The 19,539-nt window shown below is 46.6% G+C and overlaps 1 protein-coding gene across 2 annotated transcripts in view; it reads left to right on the forward strand.

Annotated features, from left to right (window-relative positions):
- SGCD (sarcoglycan delta) overlaps window positions 1-19,539 on the forward strand; it is a 496,907-nt gene that overhangs the window by 122,135 nt on the left and 355,233 nt on the right. For both annotated transcript variants that reach the window (XM_059712937.1, XM_059712938.1), the window contains exon 5: window positions 17,521-17,767. The gene's annotated coding sequence lies outside the window, so the exon portion shown is untranslated. The remainder of the gene's footprint in view (window positions 1-17,520; window positions 17,768-19,539) is intronic.

Consider the following 19,539-nt stretch of genomic DNA (forward strand, 5'->3'; position numbering starts at 1 on the left):
CATTTGCTATTCTTTGATTCCATGCAAAGTACAAAATAGAGGAGCATCCCTCGTGTTGTTACAGCTGTATTGTCAGGTCCATTTTCCATGAACCAAATCATCTCAATGGTATTTCTCCATTTTTTTATGAGTCGTCTTCTCCGTGCCTTTTACTTCAGAGCTAGGGTTTCTCTGTCTTCCAGTGGAGCATTTTGGCATGAGAAACCTTCCACATCTGAATCTCGATCACTTCCATTGTACGACTTCTGGCCACTACAGACCTGCATGCACATACACATTGGGAACACATGGGAAATGTGAAAACATGGCATCTGAATCCCCTAAATTTATCGGGACAGTAAATCATCCCGATCATGCTATATGATGTCACAAGGTTTCACCAGGAAAGTTTTATGAACTTTAAGAGCGCTCCCTGGAACATGCAAGATTAGACTTCAACACCGGTAGTCTCCAGTGGAGAAGTCGAATGTGGAGAAGCGTGGAGGAGAAGTCGAACGTGAAACCGAAGTGAGGAGCCTGGAACTGGTTATTGTAGCGGCAGCATTGTGAGCTGTTCTTGAAACTTAGTGTAATGTCGAGAGTTAGCGTTTAGGACTTCAAGAAAACAATCCTGCAAAGCGGGGAGAAAGCGACTCACTTCGATTGGCTACATCTCTACTTATTTCTCTCTCGAGCCCAAACAAAATACCGATCCTGCCGGTTACTGATGCCAGCGTTTGTCACTAGCCTTGCATTGCAACTCTATTTTATGGAAAAATGTAGCTTTAGGAGCTTATCTGCACTCTCAGTGCAACAATCTGAACTATACATATACTGTGGGAAGTCTTGCAGTGAAAAGCAGCGCACGAAAACCGCCCGGCGCTCGTAAATAGCCATCTCGTCAGAGGCCCCTGACATCTCCAAACCTCTCTGTTCGGTTCCCCGTACATCCCTTGCCGAGTAACAGGTCGTCTTTGTTTATAAACTCCTCGCGACCTTCTGCTGCGAGACTAATAGGACTATCAAACCTTCCTGCTACAGCAACACAAAACAATTACTCACTGGATTGTTTCCTTGCTTTGGGGAAGGGGAAGGATTGGCCCTGCTGGCACGCGTCCATCAGTGCAAACCAGCACTGCTCCAACGTATTGTCACATCAAGGACTTCCTATCAAGCCCCTAGGGCCCGTGGCGAATTAAAAAGGGCCGTTCGTTCGTTAGCAAATTATATCCTGTCTTTATAATGGTCAGGCCTATATTTTTATTGTGCCCTTGGGGGGTAAGTGGGCTCATTATTATTAAAAAGGCTTGTGTGACAATCTTTTAATCGCATGGGGAGAGAGCAGCAGCCAGGCAGTGGGTTTCTATCATGGAATATTAGGTGATAATTTCCACGTCTGTTTGCTTGTTCTTATTCTCTTATTGTTTCTGGCATTTACTGGACCACGTGGCTAGAGGATAAACAACTGTATCCTTCGCAGACCAGCTGTGATCTCAATGGCCTGAGCCATCTTGGTAGATTTAGTGCTGGAGAGAATAACACGTCTGTACTTCTAAGCACGAGGGCATGCGGCGTGCCAGCAATGCAACGTGGTCTTTGTAGCAGCCGCCGTCTACGGTACTAGCATTTCCAAGGGCAGGCCCCTCAGAGGTAGATCCCCAAAACTATAACTTGGGGTTTGATTTACCTTCTCCTCATGTCAGGTCAGCCCTGGTGTAACTCACTCAAACAATGCCAGTATTGCTTGTGATTTAGTTGGAGCGAGAATGGCGTCAGGCCTGTAGTTCCTTCCAAAAGAGGATGCCGGCACCTTTGACCATCCTTACCCTAATGCGTGCTTTGTCCAAATGCCTCCCTCACCTATAGATTACGTTATTGCGTTACCAAAATAATGATTTCCTACAGTGCTGGGCCTTGTATGGAGATATCCAAGCTTGCCTCAAAACTCATGACAGCCTGTCTCGCCTTGGTTTACACCCTATCCTTCCAAATTTTGGAGGAAGCCGTCGGTAGGTCTTAAACAAATATTCGAGGGACAGCTGTGTTGGGTGTTGGCGGTGGGGAGGAATTAACAAATAGTCACTGTGAGCTCCAACGAGTTCAATCAAGCTTCAAGGAACAGATGAACTCATGCTCATCAGTGTGCCTTTCACGCCCGAGGCCAGCGAATGTTTGTCTGCTCCATTTGATTGTAATGCTAATTGCTTGTCCTTATGTTAGACTTCACGATCTTCCGTACAGATGACTGCCAGTTTAACGGGCTCGTCCTAGTGAAGGAGGGAATTTAAAACATGCAGACAGAAATTATGACCCAAACGTGCCCAGCTCTTGAGTGAGTACAGATTAGAAATGTGTTTTCAGTTTATCGATAGCGAGGGAAAGGAGGGGAAAGTGGCGGCGGGTCATTTGGCTCTGCTTCCTGAAAGGTTGCCATTGGCATGATGTCGCCAGAAGCAGAGTAATGGCCCATTGCACAGTTCATGGGGATTCAGAGAAGGCATTTATAGTGTCTGTAAATTTGCTCGTCAGCTCAGTTATAACCAAGTCTTGTCCATGCAAGTTAACCTTCATCACCGCTGTTGGTACTGCAACCTGAGATCCAGGGAGAGGGCTCCAAGAGCCGATGAGTCCAACGCGTTGACCTCTTCTTGCATGAGCGAGCTGTTTTTCTTCCTCTGCCTCTAACCCAACGACTTGAGTGGGTAGGAACCAACCAGGTCTTTACCCCTGTTGTTGAACATGCTACGGTACCGGCTTCCCATGGCTGCAATGGACTTGAATGTGTGTTCACAGTTACCATGCAAATGTGACGCTTTGCGCAAGGCTCCAGTAACTAATTGTTGGAAGTTGGGTGGAAGTGGGTCAGTGGATGTCTTGACACATCGTGGACAGGATCGAATCTGTTGCTGTAATTTTCACCAAGGTGCGGCGTGAATACACAACACGTGCCAGTCGCTGGAAGGTATCATCAATTGCCTCGGGTCTCACTGGGTTTCATTCCACTAGTATAAATAACAAAATCATTGCATCGGCTCCTCACACAGCAGGGCTGATATTGGCAGTGGCACCTTGTTAAAATGAAGGACTGTCTATCTTATTACAGATAATGCGAGACAAACTGCATTTTCTGCTTTCTGACAATACACTCTGCGCAAGATAAGGTCCAGAGAGAGTTATGTGTGAGTTTATAGTCACTTTAGTACTGGTTTTCAAGAACTGCTATATTTTAAGATGGTTTCTGGTAGTGGGAGGGGATGTGGGGGGGAGTAGAAATTGTCTTTTTTTTAAGACGTACAATAAAAGGAGAGTTATATCAAAGAATAAATGTGTCAAGTGCAGCAGAATAGACTTACGAAAGCTACGTTTGCAAGAAACAATGTCATCAGCGTGACTTGCGTTGATGCTATTCCCAATGCCACCGCTTTATTTAGGCTTGAATTCAGCTGTGTAGTGTAGGCAGCCTTCTGGGTATAAACTCTGCTCTGCAGAAGTCTGCTTTGAGGGCCTGCTTCTTCTGTATCACTCTGAATTATGCTTCAGGTAGCAGACTAGTGGCTATAGGTTCAGGTAGCGGATTAGCTGCTATAGTTCAGAACAGGCACATGGATCATATGAGTAGGTGACCCCTTAAATGACATGCTTGGGTTGTAAGGATTTAGAAGTTTTGAATCTGTGTTCCCCATTTGGTCTTCAAAGAAGATGCTGGAGAGATGAGGGGAGACCCTTGGACTCTACCGACCTGGGCTAATAGACTTGAAGGGTGGACGTGATGGTCTAGTCATTGTGAACGATGCAGGCCATACGATTCACTCAGTGCTTCCTGTATTGGGACCAGTGAGTTATGGTTGACCTGTGGTTTAAAAAGCATAGTAGGTGCCTACTTTCATTGAAATTTGGATTCAAAATCACCTTTTGCGCCTTCACTTCCCCCAGTGAATCGGTACTTGGTATTATTCTAAAGACTCCAGGTGATGGCAAATGCTACCTGCGGTAGTTATTTCAATGGTTAAAACTTCCTTCTTTGTTTAAAAATTCACGTTTCATTTTCAGCTTGGACATGTCTGGTTGTGGCTTCCACTACCAGCAATAGGATCTAATTCGAAAAAGAAGGGAGTTATGTTCTCCATGTGTAGGAACTCAACAGCTGTAACCAAGTTACCTTTCAGTCGCCTCTTAAATTAAAGCTGGAATGCCTTTTGAGCATGCCTTTGAGCACGTGGGAGGCATTGGATGGATGTGGTTGCCGGCAGTAAATGGGGAATGAAGTCCTTCCTAGCCTTGCATCTTGTGTTCCTAATGCTCCTACCAGCTAGTCTTCCTGCCTCGTGGTCAGTTGTCCTCTATTAAGACGCTCCCCTCTTTCAAAAACCAAAATCAAAGTTTGAGGCTACGGTACACTTTATTTCAGTGCAGGCAATTCTTGCAGCATCTGTACAGTGGCTGACACAGCTGGGATACTCTCTGACCATGAACTCTGGACTGAATGCGGTTTTTGTATTGCCCAAAGCAAGTTTTACATTAAAGCAGCAGCGTGATGTTGAGTAATAGCAGCTGTCGATGTTTTTGCTTTATTACAAATGACCATATATGTTTTGTCTCTGTAACATTTGCCACACTGCTATAGCAAAAATAAACAGTGGATATGACTTCTGCCTCCGGATTTATAGCTCCTTAACTTTGTAGAGGGAACATTAGCATTGGGGCAGATTCTGAGATTCCCCTTTCTTTATTCAAGCAAATGCCTTTATAAATCCCACGAGTCAGTGTTGTCATTTCAAGATCACCTTTTAATGCATTTTTAAAGTGCATTTTAGACAGAATTTGTTAGTAATATTCTGTGAGCGTTACATAGCTCACAGCAATTCTGTTTTTCAATTATCTGGCACATTTCGGGCTAAATTTTCAAAGGTGCCTCAACCTGACCTCTAAATTTGTCTCTTACTGGATTGGCATGAGCCAAACTTGCATTTGTTTTCACAGGTAGAAAGAAGCGGGTGTGATGAAGCAAAGATGTCATTGTATGGCTAAGTACTAGGTTTGTGCATGCAGACAGTTGCGTAGAGGAAGACAGTATGCAAATGTAGAGGTTGATTTGGACAATTTGTGCAATAATTGGCTGTCCAGTGCATAGATGTGCCGTGGCTTTGGCTGGCTGACTTGTCCTCAAGCAACCGACCTCCAGTGACTATTTATGCTGTGACACCACTGTCGGTTCCTAACGATTCGTCCCTCCGTATAAATGGTGATGGTCTACGTTGAAACAACAAAGGTTCTTATTTCTTCCTATTTTTATACTAGGTGCGTGCATCCTGATGCCTTTGTGCAGCCAGTCTGTAAGTAGATAGGAGACCAAAGAAAAAATAAATGAGGTACTAAGTTATAGCAGCCAAATGCACTATTGTTCCCTTGTTTGGTACCTAGATTGTTAAATGTGAAACTTGAAAACGGGCTGTTCCTTTTTGGCTGGGTGGAGCTTGATGTTTTGGAGACATTACTGCCTTGTTACCCCCCTTTTCCTCCCTCCCACCCCCAATTAAAGCTGAATTGCAGTCCTGTTCATGGAAGCATCTTCATCATTGTGCAATTTGCAGGAGGTGTCATCTTTAATTATATTTTACTGGAACTTCCATTCATTAGGCATGCAAAAGCAGTGTTTCCCATAGCATTGCTTTGAAAACTGGTAGCTGCCTCTGCAATATCCCTGCATTAGGCTAGGAGCAGCGTCAGAGCTCGATCTCCCACAGCGCACAGCGGGTGTAGCTGTAGGGCCATTATATCCAGGCTGCACAAGGGCAGTTGCTGCAAGTGTAAATGCTCGAACTACATAATTCACGCTCCTCCATATCACAACATCAGGCTTTTCTTTGTCTTTTGCTTTTGGGGCATCCAAGGCTCCAAGCTTTTCTGCATAGCCACCAGGGCTAGAGTAGAGACCAGTCCTTTTGCTCCTGATCAAAGCCAGGTTTCTTACAGGTGCACCCGGCTTCAAGAGGTGGAGCTTTAGAGGGTAAGATTTAGCAAGGCTGACATTTTCATTGGTTCATATTACTTTGCAAACGCATAGAGTACATCCTCTGCTCCACAGCAGCCCAGCCAACCTGACAGGGTCCTTTTTCACAGTGGAAACATGTACAACAAGAGCTTTTGCTTCCCAAAACCCAGCTCCTGGAAATCTCAGTGCACATTATATATGAGAAGTATGGTAAGAGCAGTTTCTGCTGATTACGGCACACAAGCAATAGTAACATCTGCGTGCGATTCACATGGAGCTACTCAGCTACTTACTACGAGGACAGACCTTTTTTTGGTCAAAATTTCTGCCTTTCATGAAAAGAAGGCATGTATCCTGGGGTGCACTGTATGAAAGAAAATATGGTATATCTTCCCATTCCCGGTACGTACCAGGGTGTTGAGGAGGAAGGCTACCATTTTGCACAGCCCCATGATAAAAGGTCTGATGCTGCCACAGTCACTATCCCACCATGCAGACAGCGAGACCCCAGTCTGCCCTTCCAGCTCCAGGGCCGGGACTGCGGTGCTGCTCCTCCTGGTCCGGGGTTGGGAAGGAAAGAAGGAGCCCAAGCAAAGTAGTTGCTGGTTCTTGAGTGCTTGGGGGGCAGGGGATAGGAGCCCTCTTCTCAGCCTGCTGCTGCCTGATTCAGGTGGTCCAGGAGGTAAAGTAGAGGAGAGGTAGAGAAGGTCTTTGAACATGTCCAGGGTTTAAGCCATTGCAAAAAAACTCTTGCCCTTTTTGAGATGCATCTTGGGCACGTTGTTGGAGGGGGAAGGATCCAGTAATAATATACCAGGTAGACTCTTGGAGTGCCGGTAGACGTGCCCAGAGACTGTAATTATAGCACATTGGAGCAGCCTCGATTAATCGAGTTTGCTGCAGTGTGCTAATTGGCACCTCCGTGTATCATATATCACATCCCCACACTTCAAAATGGCAACAGCGGCGATTTAACTAAAGCTCATTCTCCAAGATTTGGTTAAAACACCTCAGCCACCATTTTGTATTGTGGGATGCTGATACAAAAGACACTGGAGGCACTTTAATTAGAGCAGCTCTTGGATCCACCCTAATTAAAGCACCCTTGGAGCACAGTATAAAAATGCTCTTGGAGTATGGATGCACAGCAAGTTGAAACAAGCCATTTCCAGGAAATTATTTTCCCCAGGTCTGTTTGTGCAGAGAGCAGGGGGCGGGATGACTCACTTCTACCTGCATGTTTTGCTTCTGATTAAAAAAAGGGAGGTGAAAAAAACCCCCAACCCTCTGAATTTTTAAAAATTCTGTGAATCCAAGAAGGCGGTGAGCTCAGCTCCGTAACCTCTGAAGGCTGATTTCGAGGCAAGTGCAGTCAGCTTGTGCATAATCACCGAGCCATGCAAGAACATCCTCGGTAGTCATGTGAAGTTCCTGTAGTCCGCCAGTGAGCTGAGCGGGCCGTCATCGACACGCGACATGGCGTGTTTTGCCAACGTTGCACCAACCGTCAGTACCCGGCCCACCCTAGGGAAACCAATAATCCTCCTAACGAACCAAATTCTGATAACTTTTCGGGGAATCCTAGCATCACTGCCACCAACTACCCAGACTTCATGCAACCCTACGGCTATCATGCCATCAGGCCTACACTGCGAATCGTACAACTTAACGTTGAGGGTCCATTGGCCACAAGTGGAGACAAGTACCAATTTGGCCAAATCCATGGCCATTACCTTGGTTGCGATTTTGGGGGCAAGGGAGTTGCTGCGTACACTCAGGTCTGCTTCCTGCCAGATGTTTGCAGTGCTTCTTGCTGCGGATGATACGTAGGCCGCAAATATTTGTGCGTTCCTTCCAGGTCGTTTGTTCTCCTCTGAGTGCCTGTTGTCGTTGAATAATAACCATTGGCTGGAGACAAATGCAAAGGCTTCTCTTTCCCTGTTTAATGAGTGCTGAAGATTAGCGTATTGAATACAGGCCAGCTTGGCTCTCCTCTAAAACGATATACTCCCCATGCTACCAGCTCTCTGAAACGGGACAGAAGTAGCTAGTGGAAATCCCAGCATGGCAGAAGCTGCTGAGCACTTGTCGACGGTCTTTTAACATCTCGAGTAATTTGAATGCTTTTCGGCAGAGTCAGACCTGGAGGAAATGCATTTTTGAGCAGCCAATTAAAATAATGACTTAGATATGGTCCCTGTTCCCTTCCTCCCCTCCCCCACGATGCATGCTGTAGTATCCTTCCTGTCAAAGAAGAGGCATCTTAATTGGCTATTTTTTCCCCAACTCCCTCCGCCCCCTCGCTCAGCCCTAGCTGATGGGAATGCACCTTAATTAAAAGGGAGCGTGTGTTTGTTTATCCCTAGAAATTCGCTTGCACTTTGGTAGCTGTTCAAAGGCAGATGAGTTTATAGGGACCTAGCTGAATATTATTATTATAGCTTTAATTGCTTAAAAAGCTGAATTCGCAAGAGATGGGACCGAGCCGCAAAGTCGAAGAGTAGGCTGCTGCCAGAGCTTGCGGGCGTGTTCGAATCCGTTTGAGATTGGGCTTTGCTGGAAGATTCGAGCCTCATTAGTGCTGCCTTGACAGCCTTGAAGGCTGACATCTTTTTATTGACGGGAAGCTACAGAAGTATTGGTTCCCCGCACAGCCTCATCCGTGCCTCAGCCCTGTCTTGGGGAAGCACGTGCGAGGAGTGTCCCGTCTCCGCATCCTTTCCGTCTGTCGATACCGGGATGATTCTTCCCAATCCTAGATGAGGACAAATGAAATAACCCCCCAAACCAACTGTAGATTGCAGGTTTTACGGCCGGTGTGTAATGAGAGCGAGCACCTCTTGGGAAGCACTTCTCTTCCAGCGCCTTCGTTCTTCTACTGCCCGCTGCTGTCCTGTCCCCTTCTCCAGAGCACCAAAAAGGAGGGCAATTTGCATTTGATCCATAGGCCAAAGTGCAAGAGTTGCTAACAGGGCCACTGAACAATGCACAGACTTTTTTGGTGACTGATAGATCCAGCCTCATTACAACAGTGCCTTGGGGCGTCTATACACAGGCTCTGGGTTGGAGGGGAGGCACTTTAATTAAAGTGCCCACAGCGTCATGTGTATTCAGCATCCTGCGCTTCAAAATGGCAGCAGGGGCACTTTAAGTAAAGCTTGTTCAATGAGCTTTAGTTAAAGCACCTTTGCCACTGTTTTGAAATGCAGGGCTGCTGAATACACGTGATGCGGAGGATGCTGGAGCACTCTAATTAGCACGCTCCAGCAGACTCTGCAAATTTGCCCTGGCACGTGCTAATTAGAGTGCATCAAAGCAGAGGTCCGTCATGTGTATAGGTGCCCTAGAGTCCCAAAGCACCTCAGAATTAATCCTCTGGGTCAGGGGCCAGCAACGTTTTTGGGCCAAAAAATCCCGCAACCTCGGCTTATAAGATGTTGATCCTTGTTGTGGCAGCGTAGCCCCGACTTCTTCCCCACCATCCACCCAGAGTCGCACGCGGACCCATCGCCCGCAACGAGCTGGGCCGGGGCTCCGCAGACCCCTGCGGCGAGCAGCCTGCCCACGGAGGCACTCAGATCGGGCATTTGGGAGCTCTTAGCAATACAGCCCATGCAATGCAATGTCCAGCTGTCTTGAGCTGATATTTCTGCTTTGCATTTTGAGTTGCTTAGCTAGGAAGGCATGCAAGGAGCAGTGCTTATTTTTGCAGAGGCTCAGGTAGGTACCTAGCGTATCAAGCAGGAGCTGCAACGGGTACAGTAGCTCATGCATATTTCATATACCTGTAAGGGACAATGTTGTAGCGTGTTTATCTTAATTGTTGAGACTGGTAATGTTTTGTGATCAGAACAGCGGGGCCTAAACGGTAATGGCACGGTACTGCAGAATTGCTAATGCGTGACATTGTTTTCCCCATGCTTCGAGCTGGAAACCTCGGTCTAATACAGTGCTGCAGGCATGCAAGATTAGTGGGCTGACGTTCCTTCACATCCACTGTCTAGATCCGTGGCACATGGTGGGTTGTTTTACACCTGCTTCAGCTTATGCAGCTCTGTCGGTGATGAGTGATGGGGTTGGATATCTTGGCATTCGAGGGGAAAAAGGAGTCCGTGCTCCAGTTACATCGGTGTTAACCTCGGGGAAGGAAATGGCGGGCAGCTGGCGTGGTAGTTCTGGAAGTCCTCCTGCCTGATGTTGCTCATCAAACCTTATAAACTTGGGTTAAGTAGCTTCTTTCCTTCCACTCTGTAATGCTTTGGGTTTAAGCATTTGTGCCTTATGGGTTGGGTTGCCAGGTCTGTTTTGAGCTTCACCGGAAGATTTGAGCCTCATTAGTGCTGCCTTGACAGCCTTGAAGGCTGGCGTCTTTTTATTGACAGGAAGCTACAGCTTTGGCATGAAGGGGGAAGGCCACTCGATGTAAACTGGGCTCTAACTCAACCCGAGCACCCCTGAACCAGGAGCTGACTGGGGATGGTCCCGGCAAGATTTTTAGGATCATAGGAAAGTAGGGTCATCGAGGTCATCTAGTCCAGCCCCCTGCTCAAGGCAGGATGATCCCTGCTAAACCGTCCCAGCCAAGCATCTATCCAGGGTGATACCGATGAAAAATGCCTTGCATTTGCAAACTTGTCGAACTTTATGCCAACCACGCAGTTGGTCCAATACAAGGTATCACCCACAAAGGTCCTTGCTGTATGTTGAACCAAAATTGAAATGACCCAGTGCTGAAGCAGGGCCTTGACTTGTGATTCCCCCTCTCCCAGATGAGCAGTGGCAGGTGCCCAGCGGAAGGAGTGAGGACTTGGAAATGCAGTTTATTTTTAAAGAGCTGCTCATTTTGAATGAGTGCACAAGTACATCTGGATGCAAGGACTTCCTGCGTGCTCCCCGCTGCGGCTGCCCGCGCCGCTCCTCGTCGTTACTAAGGCAAACTAGAATAGCAAAGCAGACCAGCAAAATCCTTGAGAGAGGGGATCCCCAAAGAGACTGGAGAAAACCAAGCGAGTGGGAAGACCTAGTTATATTGAGCTCCCTGCGCGTTTGTACGCAAACACAGGTGGGAGGAGAAGGGACACACCTTCATCAGGATGCTACACAAGAGCAACTTGATTGCTATTAAAAACCCAATAATGGCTTGTAGTGGTTTATGCAGATTTGCGCTGCTGGGTTACTCTGTGTCTGGCACTTGGCAAAGCTCAGATAACATTTAAATCAGGCAGTAAGTGTAATTAAGTACTACCCTTCAGCGCATCTCTCCTTTAAAGACATTTTTATACACCATGATTTAGAACATGACAATTGGGTGAGATTAAAGCAGCAAATTGTGCCTATAAAACAAGCCCTGAGAATAGCAAGGGACTGTAAAATTTTATAAAGGGGAATACAGCACATGCCTCCAATCCGATAAAACTTTTGTGAGCGGGGAGATTAACGGTGAAACACAAATAAGATGATACAGTATGTGTAACGCTCAGACGGTAAATGGCTTGTTATTGTAACTACTTATTTCCTCTACGAGACAGACTCCTCCTTTAGCATTTCAAGGAGTGATTCATTCACCAAGAGGGTTGTGGGGAGGAGGGAGGAAGTAGGGCGGCACTGCTGTGACTCGAGGGGAAGCAATGGAGAGAGCCTGTGCACACGGGCACGGGACGATCGGTCTTCTCCTTTTTCTACCTGGCCTTCAGGTGACTCCTATTTGTAGGGGGAAGAAATCCACACCCTCGGAAAGATGCAGTGACGGTTTTGCATAGATCCTGGCAGGCAAAACCCTTGGGGTAGAGGCGATATCTTTTATTAGACCAACTAGATAGCTGCACATTTTTTTGTCTTTGATTTGCAAGCTTTCGGGCCCAAACGCTTTTTGTCAGGCAAAGGAGAATTCAAAGATTGTAAAATTTCTTCCAGGTAGAAACAAAACTTCATATTGCACCTAAAAGATGGTATGGTTCTCCTGGGTAGAAAAGTTCATTTGTAAAAAAAGCTACAGACTAGGCTCAGACAAAGGCTGAATCAGGCTGTTCACCTATTTGCCTGATGAAGGGTGTCTTGCAAATAATAATAATAATAAAATTTTGCAACTATCTAGGTCGTCTAATAAAAGATATCGTCTGTACCCCAAGAGTTTTGTCTGCCTGTGCCTTTAGACCGCCACGGCTACAACAAATATCCTCGCACAGACCCGCACGCTTTATCTGAAAAGCTAAAACGTTGCTCCCCACGTGGTTCCAGCTGGCATTAGGCATCTCTGGCTATTTGGTTTCCACCAACACTGTAAAACAGCTGGACGTGTTACTTCTTCCAGTATGCATGTTGCACTCCGAACACGCCTCATCTTGCAAACACGTGAGCATTAATTAGCCTGCAAAACCTGAGCAGGGAGTGCCAGGCCCTCGGTGCAGGGCTCCACCGAAGCCAGGAGGACCTGGCCCTCGATGGGATTTGTAAATGGTGTCTGCTGCTCGTTGCTTCGTTTTGGGATGTGTGCCTCCTCCTTGTAATGCACCTTCCCGGGCCTCCCACAGCGCTGCCAAGTTATTTCCTCCCCTCTCCCTGGTAATCCTGCTCTGTGCATCCTGCATTGCTTTCTCAAGCACGGGAGAAGGTGGATGAGAGCTGCTTGGCTTCTTCTTTCCTAAGCTCCGTCCTGCTGGACCCGTCTCTTGTCCCTGATTTCTCTTTGCTGTCAGCATCCTTGCAATCCCCTTGGCCCATTGCAATGCTGCTGATGCTTCCCTTTCCTCACAGATGGTTTCTCTGTGCCTTCTGCTTGGAGAGACCAAAATCTGACACTCAGAAGCATTGCAGACTTCACTGGGATTTCTGTACAGTGGGGGAGCCTAGCAGATTTCTGTCAGTGTTGTCCTATGGAGTATGGGCCAAGGGGGAACCTTCTCCACTTCATCAAACACTTGGCCTGAGAAAGGGTCATTTAACGGGTGATTGTGGTCCATGGTGCTCTACTTCAAAGGAGCTTGAAGCATAGGAGAAAGGATTTACTTGTTCAAAAGCACATGGTAGCAAAGTTAGGGGAGTTGAGTTAATAATGTCTGGCGCGTTTGGCATCATTAAAACGTTAGTCCTGGTTTTTTGCAAGGTGGCATCGGCAGGCAAAGGGGGAACTTCTCTGCAGGAGTAACAGGACGGCTGGATTTTAAAATGCCTGGGTCACAAAGAGGATTCATCTTCCCAGCTCTGGGTGGATACAGGAGAGGAAGGGAGTGGAAGGGAGATGTGATGAATGAAAGCCCCCGAGAGAAATGTAGCCTTGGGCCAGCCCCGCTGATGAGAAGCAGGAGGGCAGCGAAACGCTCCCTGCCAGAAGGCGCAGCTTCATAGACGTCTACGGGTATTTTGTGGGAGCATGTCGATTTTCAACCAGACTTGCGACAGGAAAATGTCAAAATGAATCATTGTGACATTTCATCAAGTAAAAACATTTCATTTCGTACTTTGATTTAATTGCAACTGTTTTATGATTTAATACCGGCATCATATTGTTTTGACATTATTGAATCAAACCATTTTGATTGTTTCGGAATCAAAACTTTTATTTTGGCAGCTCTATTCCATATGACATTTCATCTGCCTTTTTCCTTTCCCATTTGGATTGAAAACTAATTTGCAAAACTCCTTCAGGATGGATATTTCATTTTCCAGCTATGCTGTAGAGGTGGGCTTTCCTTACGCCTTGCTTGGAGTCTCTGTCTCATTTCAGCTTCTGGGGGGCAAATGGGGTGAAAAACTTGCATTTCTGTCCCCAGCAGCTGCTGGAGCTGAGCACGGACTCGGATCTGGCTTCACAGAAGCGGTTTCAGCTGCAGCTTCTGTTGCCTTAACATATATATTAAAGAGAGAAATCATGTGATCCTCAGTTCATTGAATCGCACCCCAGTAGTTTAAAAGGATTCACAACACCTGTAGGCAGTGATTAGCACATGAGAGGTTTTAAAAGAAAGGCCTGAATAGTCAAGACAGTGTTATGACAAATTGTCGGCGAACAGCATGGCACTTGTGATCTAAATGTGAGACAGGCTGCCTGTCATGCCCATGACATGACTTCAAATGGATGGCTCAGCCCCCTCCAAACTTCCAGATTTTAATTTCAAGGCACACGACAGCTGAAGTTCTTTGGTGACTGAGTTATAGCAAAGGTCACCCTTCTCATGGTAGACCCTGGGGGGGATCCTTCTCCCTTCATGACCTACAAGATCCCAGGCAGTGGTGGAAATGATGGTCAGGGTGTAAATTTGATACCTGCATCATGCCGGTATCAAATCTACGCCTGATTAGTTACTGAGCAGTAAGGCACGTGTAGACGCCTTACTGTGCAGTAACACTGTGTGTGTGTTAATGTGTTAACGCTGTGTGTTAACACACAGTGTTAATGTGCTTTAATAATGCCTGCACATGTAGACACCAGCCTATTCTTGCTTAATGCGCAGTAGCTTACTGTGCAGTAAATTTAAGCCAGCGTAAACGCATGTGTAGACACGTCCAGCTGTTACCATCCGTGGGTGGGAGGCTTCTGGTGCTCTTTCTGTATGGTTGGTATAAGTCACCATATTTGCTGCGCAGCACAGGCGTGCACGTGTAGACGTGTGCACAGTAATTGTGCACGTGTAGACGTGCCCGCTGTGAAGGAGCTTCCCAAGCGTTGCTGCATCCTGGCGAGGGAAGGCAGATTCAATCCCCGGTGGTAGCGCCACTCCACCTCTTGGCATAAAGCGACTTTCCTCCTTTTTGTGCCTGGAAGAATATTGGGTCCTGGGTGTTGTGTTGGCGTATTCTGCTCCGGTTGCTGATCTGCAGCAGGGAGAGATCGTTTCAGAGGGGCTGGGGTTTGCAAACAGCATGAGGAATTTTTCTTTTCTCACTTCTCCAGCAACAACACACGCCCAAGCTGAGCGGTTGGGAAGGGAAGCTGTAGTCTGCTCGCAGAGCAGAGCGGCTGTAGGAAGTTGTTGGAAAAACAATGTTGTGTGGGGGGAAGGTTGAGAACACGGTGGAATAGCAATAATAAATGCATTTGCCAGAGACTCTCTTTAGGCTAAAGCATTATCTCGTGTTGAATAAACTGGCCTCCAGCAGGTGTTATTCAGCTGCCCTGCTCTCCCTTTGCCTGTAGCCACATGGAGTACATAGCGGGCTTGATTCTCTGCTTTTATCAACGCTGCGGTAGCCTGACTGAATTGGCTTGAAGGAAATTGGTCCAGCATCAGAGTGAGGTGAGTTGGGCCCGGTGATCTCTCCATGCTGGTGCCTAAGGCTGGGTTTTTAAAAGCAGCCTAAGAGAGCCGGGCACTTGGGATCTTGCGTGGAAGGTGTCGTGCGGGGTGTGTTGGGATCATCTGTGCTATTTGACGGGCAACCTTAGCATGCAGAGATAGAGCTCGTGGGCAGGGCTGTCCTCAGCAGCGGTGCCAAGAGAGCTGCGGAGGTGGCCTGGACATCGCCTCTGCTTATCGTTGTGCAGTCGGGGTCCTTTTCCCCACGACGGTAGGAAAGCAAGTGTGGGGTTTTAACAAGAGGATGCCAGCAGGCTTTTCCATTTGCGTCTGAAGCTCCCGAGACAGTGGAAAGCAGGCAGAGGTGAAAATAAAGCAACACAAATTGCTATGGTCTAAGAGCGCACAACTGTGAGAGCTTGAATATTCCATCATGTGTCGGGATTTATAAGCCTAACTCTATTAGCATTAATGGGAGTTACACAAGCAAATCCTCTGCCCATAGATGGGGAAAATAGACCTGTTAATTGAAACTGCTGTTCAGCAATTCAAACAGTCACTTCCAGCTTCTTCCAGCAAACAAATGCATGCTTTTAGCTGATAAACCCATTTTAATATTGTCAGGCTGCTTGGGAGGGTGGTGCTTGGGCTTTGGGTAAAATATGGAGTGAAAGAGAGGAGTGACCTGAGGACCGAGACCTTCACCCAGGCTTTGGGAGAGGAGTTGGGGGACGGAGTCACTCTGCCACTCCTCTCCTACTGAATCAGAAGGGGGTTTGAATATGGAAAAAGCTGTGAGCCACTACTACATCCCAGTGCCAGCCCTGGTCATTTCTCTCCCATTAACTGCTCCTCCTGCAGGAAAAAAATTGCTCCATATATGTCATCATGCCAGCAACTTCTTTGCAATACATTGGATTATTTTCTTGCTGGAGAAAAGGGTGTGATGAACACTTATAGCTCCAGCAAACATTGGATTGCAAACTGGTCATTTATTGCTCGTAGCAATGATCTGTCCAGGGCTATTGCTTAATTAAAGGCTTAATTAATCTAGAGCAAGCAGGACTTTGGTGGGTTTTTTTAATTATTATTTTATTTGCCCTGATTAAGAAGGATGATGGCTCTGGCTTTCCATGGCTGCAAGTGCTCGAAGGCAGCCATTGCGAGCGTTAATGCTTTGCTGGGTTTATCTTGTCGGTGCGACTCATGCTTGGTCTCTGTGTCTCTCTCTTTCTCTACCTGCCCTCTGCTGAAATCATAGGTTTGGGCAGCTTTTTTGTCTTTGGAGATAAATGTATTGCTACGTTAAATAATAGTGTTAAAATGTGGAGGGTTTGTATTGCTCTGCTCATCTGTACTGCAGGTTAGGGAAATACATGCAGGAGGCATGTAAGGAGCATGGTACAGAATCAGAATTGTTTTTTTTTAAGGAAAAATGAGGCTCCATTTGTGTGGCATGTAACATTCCTACATGAAAGAAGAGCGATAAAAAGATAGGGCTGAAAAAATATCCATCGCGTGACTTGTGGGAAAGGAAGATTTTTCTGAGTAATTCCTTTTACTGTCTGCATTTCAGCGATAAACTCTGTTCAGTCCGAGGCGGTGAGTCTCTAGGAATCGCCAATAAATCATTTTACTTAAAGTTGCACTTTACTACTTACGGGGCTAACTAAGACGGGATGCTGAAACCATATAAAAACACATTATCTGTTTCCGAGAAGAACAAGAGCAGCAGCGTCTGCCGCTAGGTGCTCTATCCCGGATTAAATATTTCTGCGTGACATGAATGATTATGGGAGGAGATGTGTTTGCTGCAGAAGGCATTTGCATTCTGAAAATGCTTTCCATTTAGGCTCATTTTTTAAGTAGTTAGCTCTGAAGTGTACACCCACCGCTACAGAATAAAGGGATATTGCTGTTGTGGTCTTCTCAGAAGGGATCAGGGATGTGGGTCATCTGAAAACAAAGTCAACTAATGCATTGGGCGTTTTGGGGGCTCTTCCCATCCAATGTGCTGCATCCCATATAGATAAGAGGAGCTGTTGACTTGGCATCCTGTCCTCACCAAGTACGTGGTTTTTAGATAGCTGAACTCATGTCTGTCTGTTGGCATGGCATGGCATGGCATGGCGCCAGCTTGAAATGGGGAGGAAACGGCGACAAAGGAGCATCGTGCGTGCCTCCTTATTTGATCCCAGCGTACGGGCATGACGGTGAAGGCTTGACATGCGTTAGGAGATAGGAAAGGGAGTGCGAGGAGTAGGGGAGGATGGCACGAGAGAGATTGTATCCTGAATGTCCAACTTCTCATGGCAGGGTAGCTTTGGGACTGCACCGGGAACTGAACTGAAACCACCAGATCTGAAGTGTTCAAAACATATCTCAGGGCAAGCTCACAAGCTATCTGAAGAAGCATCAGGACGAGCCGTCATCATTTGCTTTGCATGAGAGGCCGGAGATTTTGCTCGTGTGCGTGAGAGACAGCTGCTAGATACCGCCGAAACCTGCTACTACAGCGATAGAGACACCTGAAGTCGATTTATTGCCCAGAGCTTTCCTCGTGGTAAGAGTTCACCAGATTATCCATTCTGTCCTCAAACTGTAATTACCTCCTGCACAGAAGTAGATTTCCGTAGAGCTCTGACAGATTTTGCAGAGTTTCTCTGCATTAGCCATTCGGGCCAGATAAGCGCTTAGATTTTTTTTTCATTTAAACCCAGAGCGATACCATTGTGGCGCCCTATATAACACAGGCCAAATGATTCCAGCTTTGAGCCCATGGCTTGCTTTTTTTTTTTCCAAAAGACCCTCAATCTTTATTTAAAGACATTTATGGTCGAGAGAAGTGCCTAAAACTGGTGCTCATACAAAAAACGAGAACTCTTGGTTGCAAAATGGTACCTTTTATTAGACCAACTGGGAAGTCTCAAGCAAATTTCCCAGTTGGTTTAATAAAAGGTATCATTTTGGAACCAAGAGTTCTCGTTTTTTGTATGTCTTCTTGTCTCAGACCAACACAACTACCGTGTGCACCCCTAAAACTGGTGCTTATTTTTAGCGTTGGCCCTGCGGTAGGGACATCCATCCTGCAAGTGCCCCTGCTCCGCCTCAACGGTGCCTCCTATGACTCGCCTCTTGTCTGCTTTGGGTCACTTCCCCTGTGACCAAGGGATGGCATTTCTCCCCAGCTGCTCATTGAGCAGCTGGAATATGGGCAGGATGTTGCTCATACCTCTGTTTTTTGTAAGAGCAACATTTAACACCCATTTACTGTTCATTTACTGTAATTTACCCATTTACTGTTACTCCATTAGGCTGGAGGATTCGAGTTGAGCTGGTCCTAGAAAGACTTTTGTCTTGCTGTAGAGTTAGTTGTCTGAATTTAGATCTGGCAGGTCTAAAGTACAAACCCAGTACAAACATACTGCGTAGACTTCAAAAATAGCTGCTGTCTTTAGCTCAGTCTTGTCAGGTTTTGTGTAGCTGCTTTTGGCCAAACGCTTATGTTGGGTTGTTGGAAAGTTGGTTTTTCCCTTGGGTGCTGTGAGTTGCCTTGAGTCTCCCATGGGGTGAGAGCATGCACGCAGACCGCTACTGTCCAGCAGCCGATACAAGGTAATACCCTCTTACATCCTGAGTTATATTGGCCTTCGAGGAATACAGATCCCGACGCCATCGGCACGCAGGATGCCATTTCAGCCCTTACTATTGCACTCATTCTTCTTGTGGCCTGACACCGATGTTGGATAAGAGATGGGACAAAGTCCAGCCAGGTAGGGCACTGTAGGGGAGAGCTTCATGTTGCATCCCGTTGAGGTCTGTCCAAAAGAAACAAGGGAAGCTAATTGAGTCACTGGATAGGAAGGTTTGATTGGCTGTTGAAGGCAGCTAATAGATTCAAACTAGTAATCAGCTTACACCTGGAAGCGTAAAAATTGAGAGGCCTTATGGCTTTCATCTTCGTAGGAGATGCCTTTCTTTTAATATGCTGGAAACGCAACAGAGAGAAAATCCACTGGAGACTGAGTGCAGAATCCTTTGAAGAAGGAACAAAAGAGAAGGTTTTTTTTGGTTTTTTGGTTTTTTTACAGGTGCAGCTGAAAGCAAGGCAGAGAGTGACCCAGCGGCTCTGCGATACATCCAGCATGACAAACATGAAGTGCGTTTTGTGCTAAGAACAGATGTAGGTGAGCCATGTAGGTCAAGGGGAAGGACCTCATCATGGCAAAGTAGCACTCTGGCGATGAAAAGATGAGGTTAGTAAATGTGTGTAGCTCAAACCATCTTAGTCAGTGGCCCCAGCACTGGTTGTGACCGTATACCACAGTTTTAAAC

The sequence above is a fragment of the Alligator mississippiensis genome, chromosome 9, assembly GCF_030867095.1.
Source record: "Alligator mississippiensis isolate rAllMis1 chromosome 9, rAllMis1, whole genome shotgun sequence".
Classification (NCBI taxonomy): Eukaryota; Metazoa; Chordata; order Crocodylia; family Alligatoridae; genus Alligator; species Alligator mississippiensis.